Here is a 12717-nt window from a genome sequence, read left to right on the forward strand (position 1 = left end):
GAACCAAGAATAATACAAAATTAGCTTATCAAAGTCTTGAAGTAAATTTACTTTACCTACTTTTTGTTTAAGCGGTCGGATACAAAATTTGTGTATCAAGCATAAACCGCTTCAAACAAATTAATTTCTTCAGGCGGATATTGAAGTGTGCGATCGGGACATTTTAGGTTATCATTCGATGCGTACTGTTAAGAGAACTTGACATTTTTTTTACTTTTACACTTTCGTTCGCGTTGATCGAAAACCACCAGCAGTTTTCCGCTCTTTCTTTTGCATAGATCTGTCGCTTTAGCACACTCTCCTGTCGCGCTTCGTCACTACGCGGCATGCCGCCCACATTGATATTTAATTCTAATAACTGTTAGTAATTAATACTTTTAATTGTATACAAAAACAAATGCACAGGCATAACAAGAAATATTTTTTTATTCAAAACGTAACATGTTTAGTTCAATCAATTTTTGGATTCAAAACCAAGAGAGAATGCTATAGTGAAGTTCCCCTACTATCAGATACCCGTTACAATATTTTTTGGAATATCGTTAAAAATTAAAATATTGAATTAAAAAAAGAAAAGAAATTGTTTGAAACCGTGTGCAGTTTTAGATGGCTTGTGGGGGCGTTCAAGAAAGGCAAATAATAAAAACAAAAGTTTTCAACGCATTTTTAAAAAGTGTGCGTGTGGCTGTTTTGGGATACCAATTTAGTGTGGGCGTGCATGCCTTTGGAATCTTAATCTATAATCTCAAATCTCTGGCTTTAATAGTTCCTGAGATCAAGGCGTTCATACAGACGGACAGACAGACGGACATGGCCAGATCGACTCGGCTATTTTGAACCATGAAAAATTAGACTAGCTTCTCTTATATTAAAAAAGCAAGTATTTGGTTAATATATTGCTTATGTCGGTAGTTTTGCAGAGATTTAATAATACTTTGAGAACTCCAACTCCATTAGTGTAATGAATTAAACTGATATACACCTCAGAATACAACACAACAACACAGAATTTATTTCTCTTTTATAAGAGGGCATTCTATGTTCAACGGAGGTGCTTGTTTATATCAGAGCAGAAAACAAGGAAAACTAAGGTAATTATTTTACATTTAACTACATTACATTACATGAGCTACTTTTCTATAGTTTTGCCCTTTCATGCTGATTTTCTAAGTCTTCTTTTAACATCAAGTCCCATAGAAAGACAAATTCAAAAAGTACATAGTTTAGCAGGGAACGTCCACGTTAAAGACAGTAAACAAAGTGTTAGAAAATGGCAGACAATAAAAACCGAAAAAATAATGCTCCGTCTGAACTTCGGTCTGCTTCTCCTTTGACTGCTCACACAAAGCCGTGCTTTGTGAGCACAGTTTATTTTAGTCAAACGGCTGCTGTCTGCCAAATTGACCCAGAAAATGCACAGCGAAGTAATAAAAAATTTAGCGGACCCAAGAAATTTTAATTGGCTGCCATTTAGTAAGTATGTATCCGGTTTTTGCGGCACATGCTACAAGTGTACCTTCACAATTCGAATTTTCTATAGCCCAACTATTTGTATGATATTAGTCTATCTGCCTTGGAAACTCAATTATATTATATTTTCAACGAACTGCACATTTACGCATATTAGAACTTTTTATTTTAAACAAGAAGGCTATACTCGACTGTCATATACCCGTTACTCCGATGAAAAGGGGGTCCAATCGTCTTCTTACTGAATGTAAAGCCTTCAATATATATATCCAGCATACACACTAGCAAAACAAATTTTTGACCCAATCCCTTGACATGTTTCGGGACATCCTTATATTGTAGATGAACAAAATGAAAATGTGATTTCTTTATCATATAAAATATCATCATTTTTGAAGCCATGCAGACATTTTTGTAAGTGAAGTACGAAAGTTGAACTTGCATTTTTTCTCTCGAATTTAAGAATGTATTCCCAGAAGCTAATCAATAAATGCTTTAAACTCTATATAAGTATTACTTCCTTGCCAGACAGCTGAATTTCACTCGTTGCCTACCGCTTCGGGCAGAAGAAATATAAAGCTGGGAAAAAACAAACCATTGACAAAATAATTAAAAAATAGCCCCACAGCGCTGTCAAGAAGGACAGTCGCCTTGAAGTCGCACAACAAAACTAATAAAAGACACATTTTTCCCCTGATGGAGCGAAAAAGAAAATTATCCAGACCGTTTGGCTTTTAAAAGACAGCAACGCAGCGGAAAACGCAGATGAAAGAACTACAAGGGGCGGCGAGAACATGAATAAATAAAAATAAGTGCAGCATGCCCACTTAAGAGATGAGCATGCAATTTTAAATAAGAATTAAGAGCACAAAACTGTTCAACAAGCCAGATGCAACGACACAAAAGTGGCAGTCCACGAGAGAGGGGAGGTTGAAAAGTCTTGCGTAGGAGGTATACATTTCATTGGCCATCGAACGGAACTTTTCCATTCGGTCACTGCGGAGACAATAAGCAACTGCTTGCGGTCCGAAACCTCTAAACGAATCTTCAATTACAAAATTGATTACCATTGAAAATTGAGAATTAAGCACAGTTTTGAGTTTTCAGCATAATTGCAGCTGATTCCTGTCGAGGGGCGATCAAAGTGCACTGTCATTAGACGTACGTTGGAGTGAGGGGGGCAATTGTTCTGCTGTATTTGCTTTGGGAATAATAAAATCCAAGCAGTCACCAGCGGACAACCCGTCAGTTGGGTTTGGGCCCAGGAGAAGCAATCAAGCTGGACCACAGTGGGAAATTCTAGAAAGGTAGCAGGAGTGAGATTGTTGCTACATTTAATGCGTATATACATTTCTTATTTTCGTTTGTCGATTTTCTATAGAAACCCTGTCAACTTACCCTAAGAGAATATTATCAGTGGAGCCTTACTTACTTACATCTCACTTAAAGCACAAATTCTCTTCACTAGAGAATAAAGACTTTTTATTACGAAACTTGTATATCTTTTCTTTTATTTCAAATATTTGCAATAAAACGGAGATAGCTGTAAAACTGAGAGACTAGTTCGCGTAGATGCAGATACAACTTGATTGCCTTTGGGAATGTCAAGGTAGAGATCAAGTAGTATCTTTCTAGTATCTTTCTGTTACGAAGAAAGAACACTTAATACGTTGTTTATGGATAATCCAATTAAATATAACGAACTGCTTTTCATAGGAATATTAAAATACATTGGATGATGACTAACTTATTGTTGATACCATACAATTTTATTATCGAATTTGGTAACAAAATATAAGTCAGAGCTCAAAGAAGGCTGATTATTCGCTAAAATACTAAGATGCCCGTCGGAAGCCTAATAACTATAAAGTAATTTGATTGCTGATTTTTAAACATGCTTAGTCCACTGTGCAATCGTCAGATTAATTTAATTTTATGTCCAAGTAGCGTTATCCAGTCTCCCATCCCACCACCCTGCGTCGTGTTTGGAGGCCTATCGACCACCGACCATCGTCCAACGGACAAGGCTAAATTCGCTTTGCATTATTTCGCTTTGCTGTTGACTCTGTTTCGCACTGTTGACAAACTGGAAATGTTCGAGTATTGAATTTGGTTTATCATCAATTTTATTGTCACTAGGCATTTACGAGCGATTATTTCAGTTGTTGCCGGCATTTATCGTCCAGCTGTGGCTCTGGTTGTTGTTGTTGTTGCTGCTGCCTAGCACAATGGCTTCTATTGGGCCTATAGCATTTAATTTATAGTTTAGGCAAACGCCAAATTTGATTTATTGGTCAAGAGGCTATTGACCATTATGCTGAGCATATTATTTGCTTGTAATATACGTTGGAGTGAGCTCTGGTTCAATTATTACAATTATTGGAATTCCATCGAGAACGGTTTTTCTCACAAATACCCGCCTAAAAGCCATAAATCAACCATCTCAGTTGGGAGCAAGAACGGAGTAAATCCGATGCCTAAAACCCCTATTAACTGAACCAGCAATTAAAGGCTTGCATGTGCGGATCTAAATTCAGTCTAATTTTAGAATTATTCCAACTAAACATTAACTGCTGTGTGCTTCCATTTCACGTACATTTTCACATAAGTATTTAAAGCGAGTAGAAACGCTGCAAGCAAATGCTATGTTCTTCATAAACTATTCAGATACTTCATATAATACGTACTTTCAAGGTGTTTCACATTACATACAATAAGGCAAACCTAACCAGCATATCAAACCTCATAAGTTTACCTCTTAATATAACAAACAGGAAGGCCAGGGGAAGTAAATTTAATCAGTAAGTAAGTAAATAATCATATAAATCCAGCTGACTAAGCTTTTTCTTTTAAAAACATCCTGAAATTCGTTTTTGAATTATATCTCGGATATTTTAAGTTTCTGTATATTGACCTATACTCGGCTTTTTTACGGGTGAGTAGGCAGAGGAGTGTGTATAAATCGATTTGTCTATTAATCCCCTCTCATGCATGTGTTGCAAACTTTTAAACGAAATCAGTGTAGAATAAGTTCCAATAGTAACGGGTATATTAATTTTGCAACATGTGCGTCTCAGCTTCATGTACTAAGTAGCCTGTACAATTCTAAATTCCGAATACCTCAAACTGGTCGGAACTATGTTCTCCACCACAAGCTCACTCTTTTGCCAGTCTTTTCAACTGCAGTGATTGTGGTTGCACATGTAGCCATTTGGGCTCAAAAACTTTAACCTCCTCATGAACAACCGAGACACACAGAGAAGTCGCTGTAAGTACATGAAGCAAATTCGAATGTGTGCTCATGCCATTTCATATAAAAACTTTGGAACTGTTGTGAATTCAGTGGTTAGGGCTAGAAACTTCAAATATGCATAATTGTAGTCAAAATCGAGGTATCAGTACGTCGGGCTTCTAAAGCCATAAATTAATCTTTTCGAATAGTGAGTTTGATAAGTCGGTTTTTTTCTCTGTAAACTCCGCTGAGGTTTTAAGTCCACAGCCAACACGCAACGCTCCATCCTCAAAGCAAAACGGTAAAATGCGTGGACGCGTGGTGTCTGCATTTGAGTCTAGGTCTATTGGCCAGAGGCTGGGAGTTACAGGTTTTCCAGGCGGGTTCTCAACGGAATTAAGGTTCAGCAGGACAGATGAAAACTTTTGCTTATTTAACTGTTAATGTATTATGACATATCAAACAAAAACACCTCTTGACGATGAGTGACAATCGCATTCTCAACACAAAAAAGTTCTGATATCAACTTTGTGACGTCGAATGAGTTTGCACTCATACACTAAATACACTATCTGAAATATATTTGTCCCTTGTTTCTTTATCTTGTCAAGGGTATTTTGTGTGTTTCTTGAAGTTTTTATCTACGTGTTGAAAATCCAATGTTTGGCATTCTTAAGAGATAGAAAATTTGAAGGGCTATACCGGCTTGAATTCAAAAAGAAGAGAAAAACTATTGTCGACGACTATTGACTCGACTATCAGATACCCGCTACTCATCTAGAGGAACTTAACGTTGTTTTGGTATATATGCAGATAGAAACTGAAAAGAAAAACAAGAGATAATGCTATAGTCGAGTTCCCCGACTATCAGATACCCCATACTCGGCTAGTGTGAATTCGAACGTGAAATTTCATCATTCTTTTCTTTAAATGCTAATTAATAAACTCATTGTAATTAAAGAGGCATCATAGCAGAGGAGATCCGAATTGCAATTCTACGAAGAAACCAATTTAGGCGTGTAACTGAACTTATTAAATTTCTGCGTTCTAGATGCACCTCGGCAACCCACAAGATGGGCGCATGTGCAGCAGCAGCAGCAACAGCGGCAGTGGCAGTGGCATCTTAAACATAATCTGCCGTCGGTGGAGTAGACAGAGCAGCTATAACGATTGCCTCAGGCAGAGATTGTTAGCCCGATTATCGGCGAGCACTTCACTCCACTTGTGCTGTCTATCCAGACTCTTGCTGTCAGCATCTCCATTTGTCTGCAACTGGAATGGATTGCGCCGCAGTTGCGTGTCGCCATGGGGATCGAAGTATTGGAGTGTAGCAGTGCATTTCACTTCTACTTCAACGCGTATTCTTGCAGGAAATTAAATCCATTGAACGCCGCAGATGGAGCTGGCAGCCGATGTTGCCTGTTGCTGTTTAACCATCATTTAACGTAAGCGGATTTATGTGAGAGCCGCGACTGATTGCCAGTAGGCCGGGCTGGTGGTCGCTTCGTGTCTTGCTCTGTGGCTTGCATCTCATTAGCACGGCGTGGCACCTATGCGATGACCCAGCATCTCCCACTTGCCTCTGAACTCTGCCGTTTCGGGCACCCGATGGTGTGTCAGCGTTTAAGCTTTGTGAGGGCCAGACCTAACGGAGCGGCCAGAGATGCGTAACTGATTCGTCACCCGGGCTTCTCTCGTACGTACGTGGGTGCGGTGCAATATGGTGCCGAAGCCCAAACTGCCGACCAAACAAATCAGACCAAATCAATAATGCATTTTAAATGAACAGCGATTCCACTTGACGCCTCTTTGGCTAGAAATCCAATTACCAATCGTCCGTCCGAATGTTGCAGCCACGAAGGCGAGGGCAACGGTCTGGTCAACATGTTATTATTGACAAATGGAAATGTCAAAATGAAAAATTAACTGAAAATCAACAGCTACAGCAGCAGCACTTTATGGGGTGCGGGGTCGCGCCAGCAAAAGGCTGCGAAGAGCGGCCGACAATTGAAAATGTCAAAATTCACGAGCCCAGCCAAAAGTGTGGAGAGGTAACAGCCATCCTCACGGCTAAACACTGTGAAAAATTGATGCTGTAGGTACACAATGTTAAGGAAGTTATGTTAATTGTATCTAATGTTAGGAAGTAGGATGTAGGAAATGTAAAGAGTAAGAACTATTAAAATTCAGCTACGGAAGAACTTTAGACTTATCCTCATCATGTAAGTTCTATAGAAATAGAATCTGCTATTTTCAATATTTTTCAATCATTTATTCAATACAAAACTATATATATTCTTAATCAAGCCCGTCTATTGCAACTCCAACAGTCCCTGCTGAATATATACATACATGTATAGGAATCATCGGCAAAATACTATACAAAATGCAATATTCTTTTTCATTTCGTGGTGTACAAATGTCTGAAATGTTCGGAATTCTGAATCATATAGAAAATGTGTGGAATAATATATAAAAATAATATATATAGCCGAGTAATATAATGTTGCTAACATAAAATAAGAATGACGCAACCATGCTGCCCTTCAAATTAACTACTAGCTAAAACATTTTTCGAAGTGAACTGTGACTAGTGACTGGGCGGGTGTAATAGAGCTGAACCCTCCTACTCCAGGACAGCATGTCACACGAGAAGCGGCAGCAGCAGAGGCAGCAGCGACAAGAGGCACGCCATCGGGGGCACAACAGCAACAACCGCTTTTACGGCGTTGCTGTCATCGATGGCCAGCGATTGCCGACACTCAAACAACGCGATATTTGAATTCGAGTGCCGCCGGTTCTGTTTTCGCCACCACTTGATAAATGATAAATTAATTGAGTATTGCCAAATGGCATAGTTTTTTCTAAAATTCCCTAAGTCAAGGGGTACCATCTACACTACTTGGACAAGCAAAAAACCAGCATAGCCTAATATTTTTATTTAGTTTTTTGATTAAGCGGAAAGCGACATAGGAACAAACTAAGTTGATAGAGCTCTTAATAAACAACACGATGTAGAGCATTTCGTGTTCGATTGAAATGGATGAGCACATGTTTTAATATTTTTTTCTTTGTCAGGCGGCGAAGTCGGTGTAAATTGCTTCAAAAAGTCGTATTTCGTAACGGACGGCTTGTCGTCCGGTCGTCTGTGGGCCGCAAGGACGTTGGTTAGACACCCAAACACCCAGGCATACAATCTAAACCAGAGGAGTACTGGTGGCGACGGAGCAGCTTGTTTCTGTTTCTGGGATTTTCTTAGTGTCACTGGCGTAATTAGTGAACTTGCCAGTGTAACTTAGCATTAGTTTTAGATTTAGCTGTGTACCGCGATAGTTGAGCTTGGGAGTACGAGCGATTTTAGCTGGTAGCAAGTTGTGCACAGTTGATAAATGGGTAGAGCGAGGAAATTGAAAGTATATGAAAGTGGCGCGGTCAGAGTCATGGATAATGAGATATTTCTATGTGAAATGATGTCGAAATTTCACTGTCGACTTAGACTACAGCGATAAATCAAATGGTTAGATCCGGAGCTGGAGTGAAGCAAAAAAATAAAAAAAAAAAACGATGATACGCAAATATTTGCATAACACTTGATGTTTTCGGTAAATGCCACAGCAGCAGAAGCCGAAGCTTCGACGCTCTCCAAATTGTTATATCCACACAGCCAGACCCTCATGCTCACACTTCATTTAGCCAGATGTTGCACATCCGAACGGCAAGAGCAACACCAGAAGCAGCAACCTGCTAAATGTTGCTTATTTTCACAGGCAAAATAAAATCAACAAAATTGGCAAATTGTTTAATTGAATTTACCGCAGATGCGCTTAAGTTGCTAGTAATTTAGCAAAGCCATTCATTCCCTTTCCCTCCTATACGTCTGCAGCTGAATATGTACATATGTAATGCGTAACATGTATCGGTAACTGCAGCGCTGTGGAGCCTGTATCTTTGTATCTCTATCCTCATCTGTATCTCGACCTCCATCTATATCTATTTCCGTAGCATACGGGCTGGACTCCCCGCCATATGGGTTTGATTGTCGTCGCAGTACAAATGGGGCAACAACGACAACAATGACAGCAGCCGCAAGGATAAGAAGGGCACAGTTGTGGATCCATTGAATGTGTGTGTGTGTGTGTGTGCACTTTGAAAAGCCAGTGTGTCGTTCTTTCTGTAACGATGCATTAAATTGAAAGCGGCAAAGAAAGTGCTCCGCAGACGCCAGTTGCCCGGTCGCTTGGATTGCAATTGTTACTGGGTTCTAGATTTCTCCCAGGCCCAATTATGGAGCTGCCACTGAGTGTGCTTTCGTTTCGCAATTGGCCAGCTAGCTATGTGGTCGAGCTCATTGCTCAAAGCCCGATAATGCTGTTGATATTTAAGATGCCTTCGAGGGACACAACCTGGTGGCTGGATGTCAAAGGCCGCCGCCGTTTGCATGGCAGGAGCGTTGCACAAGCTCTCTGGCTTTTGTAATCTTAATTAATTTGAGGGGTCCATGGATTCTGCGGCGCCATTACTTAATAGCGTTCCATCGAGGGCCAGTTGACCCCTGGAATCACTTGCTCGCCGCTCGGCCTGTTCGGCATGTTCGACTTCCACGCAGCCCACAACACTCAACTGCCGCAGTTCGTGGCCCAATGCTCTCGGCTAAGAGCAAGAAACTTGAGCGCAAGCGCAGCCGGCAAAGGCAAAGCCAAAGGCAGAGCAAACCAGCTCGCGATCTCTCTTTTGGGCTCTCTCCTCTCTGCCTTGTCATCTTGACCATTTGGGGTTGTGTGTGTGTGTGAGTGGTGTGTGCGGCTCTTTGGTTGGAAGCGTCGTCTACTTTTCTTTGGGGCCAACTTCTTGGACTTTCTTGGCAACATGTTTAAAAGTCTTTTGGAAGCGCCAGCCAAACGTTCAGTTCACTGCGAGCGCTTATAGCGTCTGGTGTGTTGCGACAGAAGATCGAGTGCCGACAAGCAACCAACCGAAAAACACATCAACCCATCCACCACCGCAAACCGAGAGAACAAACAAACTAAAGGATATAATCCCAGCATAAAGCGAACTCGTGCAGTCATTTGGTGCAAAAGTTGTGCGTGCAATGGGCCGTGATTCGGATGTGGCACGATTTTAATTAAATCGCCAGTTATTGAAAGAATTAAAACAAAACACGGAGAACGCATCACAGTTGAATTAAATTGCGCTGAACGGGAAACCCACAGACACGTCGTGTTGCACGGTTGATTCAGGTCCCGGATTCAGTAGTCAGTGCCAGGATCGCACTCCTTCCTACATTCATATTCGTATTCATATCATACTCGGTGCGCGCGTAATTCCTGTCGGCTGTCCTTGTCGTATTGTTTATGGATTTGTTGGTTTTCGGTTCCGCGAGTGTCCCTCTAACACGTAGCAGTGGCGTCAACAGGTAAGCCTTGCATTCAGCCGGGATTAACTTTGCTTAAACTGTCGAAACAACAACTAGCGACAGCAGGCCCTGGAGTGGGTGTAGTGGGTGGACTCCCAGGCTCCTACTCCCTGCTCCTGTTCCTTTCTGATTCTGATTCTGCTCCTGCTCCTGCTCCTGCCCCTGTTCCTGCATCCGCATCGACAGCCAAGTGGCGACAAAGCGGATTACCACGAAAATATTTACAAGTTTTAAATTGTTTATACCACCGACAGTGTCGCTGTGTGTGTGTGTGTTATCTGGCATATTATTATTTATGCCATTAGGCATCAAAGTTGGCTAAATGGATCGGATCGAATCGAATCGGGTCGGATCTGAGCGGCCACTTGTGGACTGGAGAGCAGAACCCCGGAAAGAGTGAAATTAAAACGTGTCTTTAATTAAGGAGTAGCACTGGCCCTCCTCCTCCTACTGGCGGTCGGGAAGGGGGAAAGGGGAAGGGGTGGGGTGGGGCAACCAGAACGGGCGCACAAGAAGGCAACGGCAGCAGCGGTAACAGCATCGGACTAGCAACACCAGCAAGTGCAGAAGACACACGTACACACGCACACAGTGGATTGAAAGCCACACACGTGTAAATGGAAACAAGTTGAAATGCCTCGGCTACATTTGGTCAAGTTTACATGAGGCAATGTACTTGGCAAGAGCCGAGAACTCTTTCCCCGGCCCAGTACCCAGAAATTCAGCCGCAGATGGGAAGACGACGAGCGGGGCGAGGCGATGTGATTTTAATGAACTACTAAAAACTCGGCATGCCAAACCTAAAACAAACATAAACTTACTTGACGCTGGTCTGCGATTGCATTATGGCTGCCACATGCAGCAGCAACATCAGCAACAGTTGAGAGTTGAGGGAAACAGGGCGAACAATGCCGCAATCTCTATAATATTTATGCAAGCATTAGCAGGTTCCCATCCCATCCCATCCCATCTGCACGGCCATACCCATATACCCATAGCAATCCCCAGACCAAGTCCCCGATCCCCACGTCCAGCAGCTGTCCGTTGGGCATGAGCCTGGTTAGTAAAGACTTAAGCTGACAGCCGCCACCGAGCGAAACGCAGAACAGTTTGAGTTACTTTCTATCCAGCATTTCATCCGCTCAGCCGCTGGGCGGTACTGGTAGTGGTGCTAGTAGTGGTACTGGTGCCACTGGCTGGCTGAGATTAGTGCAGTTGCAGCAGTTGCATCTGCAGTTGCCGTTGTTCTTATTGCGGTTTCTGTTACTGTTGCGGTTAAGTAAATAAAGCGGCATGACTCCACGGCTCAGTCCAAGTCTCAGCCTTTTGCTTTGGCTTTGGCTTTAGCTCTGGCTTTGCCTTTGCTTTTTCCCGATTCTTGCTTAGTTTTCAGCTTGGCAGCCACGAGGCTGCGTTGCAACAACGGCTGCTTGGCTGCTCGACTGCTGCTGATGGTGCTTCTGTGACTGAATCTGAAATTATAGATGGGTATGATACCACTGCCCGCTGCCCGCTCTTTTCCAGCCCACTTCCTCTTGGAGCTGGCCCAATTAGGGAGGTACTGGCTGGCTGCCTATTATGGCAGCAGAACTGAAGAGTACCATTCCGATTTAATATTTTGAAGATTGGGAGAGGAGCCCACCCTGGGACCGCCGCTGCCGTTGCATAAGCAGCTGATAAACTGGCGCATAACAAACTCATGGCAAATGAGCACGCCATCGCCATTAAGAGCTGCTGCATTTTAATTAATCAAGTTAACAAACGGAGCAATGCAGCTGCAATGGCGGCAGCCTCATCTGTCAACAACAATGCGCGCCGCAAACTAATTACATGCAACTCGACGGATAGGGGAAGCCGAAACCCAAATCCCAATTGAGGCGGCCGCGCATTATTGTTGTTCGATGCGAAGCTCGGCTTTGCATATGTGCATATGTGCGATTACCAAATTAGATTTCTGTCTAATTATGGCAGTGGGACTGCAGCGCAAGCAGAGCGAGTCCCGAAGAAATCGCAACTGAAATTAATAGCCATGGCTGCAGAAGTTTGCGCAAGCGACGATAAACAAATGGATGCAGTAAAAACAAAACTTTGGAGCAAAGTCAACTCACCCAGCCCAACCCATCCCATCCGTGGCCATCCCAGGCCAGGCCACTCGCTGTCGAGTTGAGTGCCAGCCAAAGTTCTTTGGAGAACTTGCCTGCGGAGCGGACTGGGCTGTCCCGGCTCTGCTCGGCGGAAAGAGCACTTAATAATAATTAAATAATTTTCGCCAATTATAGAGCCAGCACATAGCCATCTAAATGGGTTTGGCTTAGACTCTAAATCTGAATCTGCATCTGTATCTGTATCTGCAGCCAGGGTCTTTATCCGCACCTCCTTCCTCCAAACGAGTGTTTGTGTGTGTGCTGAACTAATAAATAAGATTGCTTTTAATTAAGAAAGAGAAAATTGTTGCCGCCATCGAAGTTGAGCGGCAAAAGCTTCTCCATTTGCCATTTGCCTTCCACGCCTAGTTTAAAGTTGAGGATGCCTCTCGTTCGGATTCAGTTCGAGATGCTGCTTTAGACTGCGTTCTATCGGAAGTTTGCCTTCAATGGTTCGA

The 12717-nt window shown here is 42.4% G+C and overlaps 1 protein-coding gene across 1 annotated transcript in view; it reads left to right on the forward strand.

The window, feature by feature from the left end:
• The first annotated feature begins 9622 nt into the window (after window positions 1-9622).
• Window positions 9623-12717, forward strand: part of LOC6619136 (mucin-5AC) — a 30020-nt gene continuing 26925 nt past the window's right edge. The window contains exon 1 of the mRNA XM_032715870.1: window positions 9623-10115. The gene's annotated coding sequence lies outside the window, so the exon portion shown is untranslated. The remainder of the gene's footprint in view (window positions 10116-12717) is intronic.

This window comes from Drosophila sechellia, chromosome 2R (assembly GCF_004382195.2).
Source record: "Drosophila sechellia strain sech25 chromosome 2R, ASM438219v1, whole genome shotgun sequence".
In the NCBI taxonomy this organism is placed as follows: domain Eukaryota; kingdom Metazoa; phylum Arthropoda; class Insecta; order Diptera; family Drosophilidae; genus Drosophila; species Drosophila sechellia.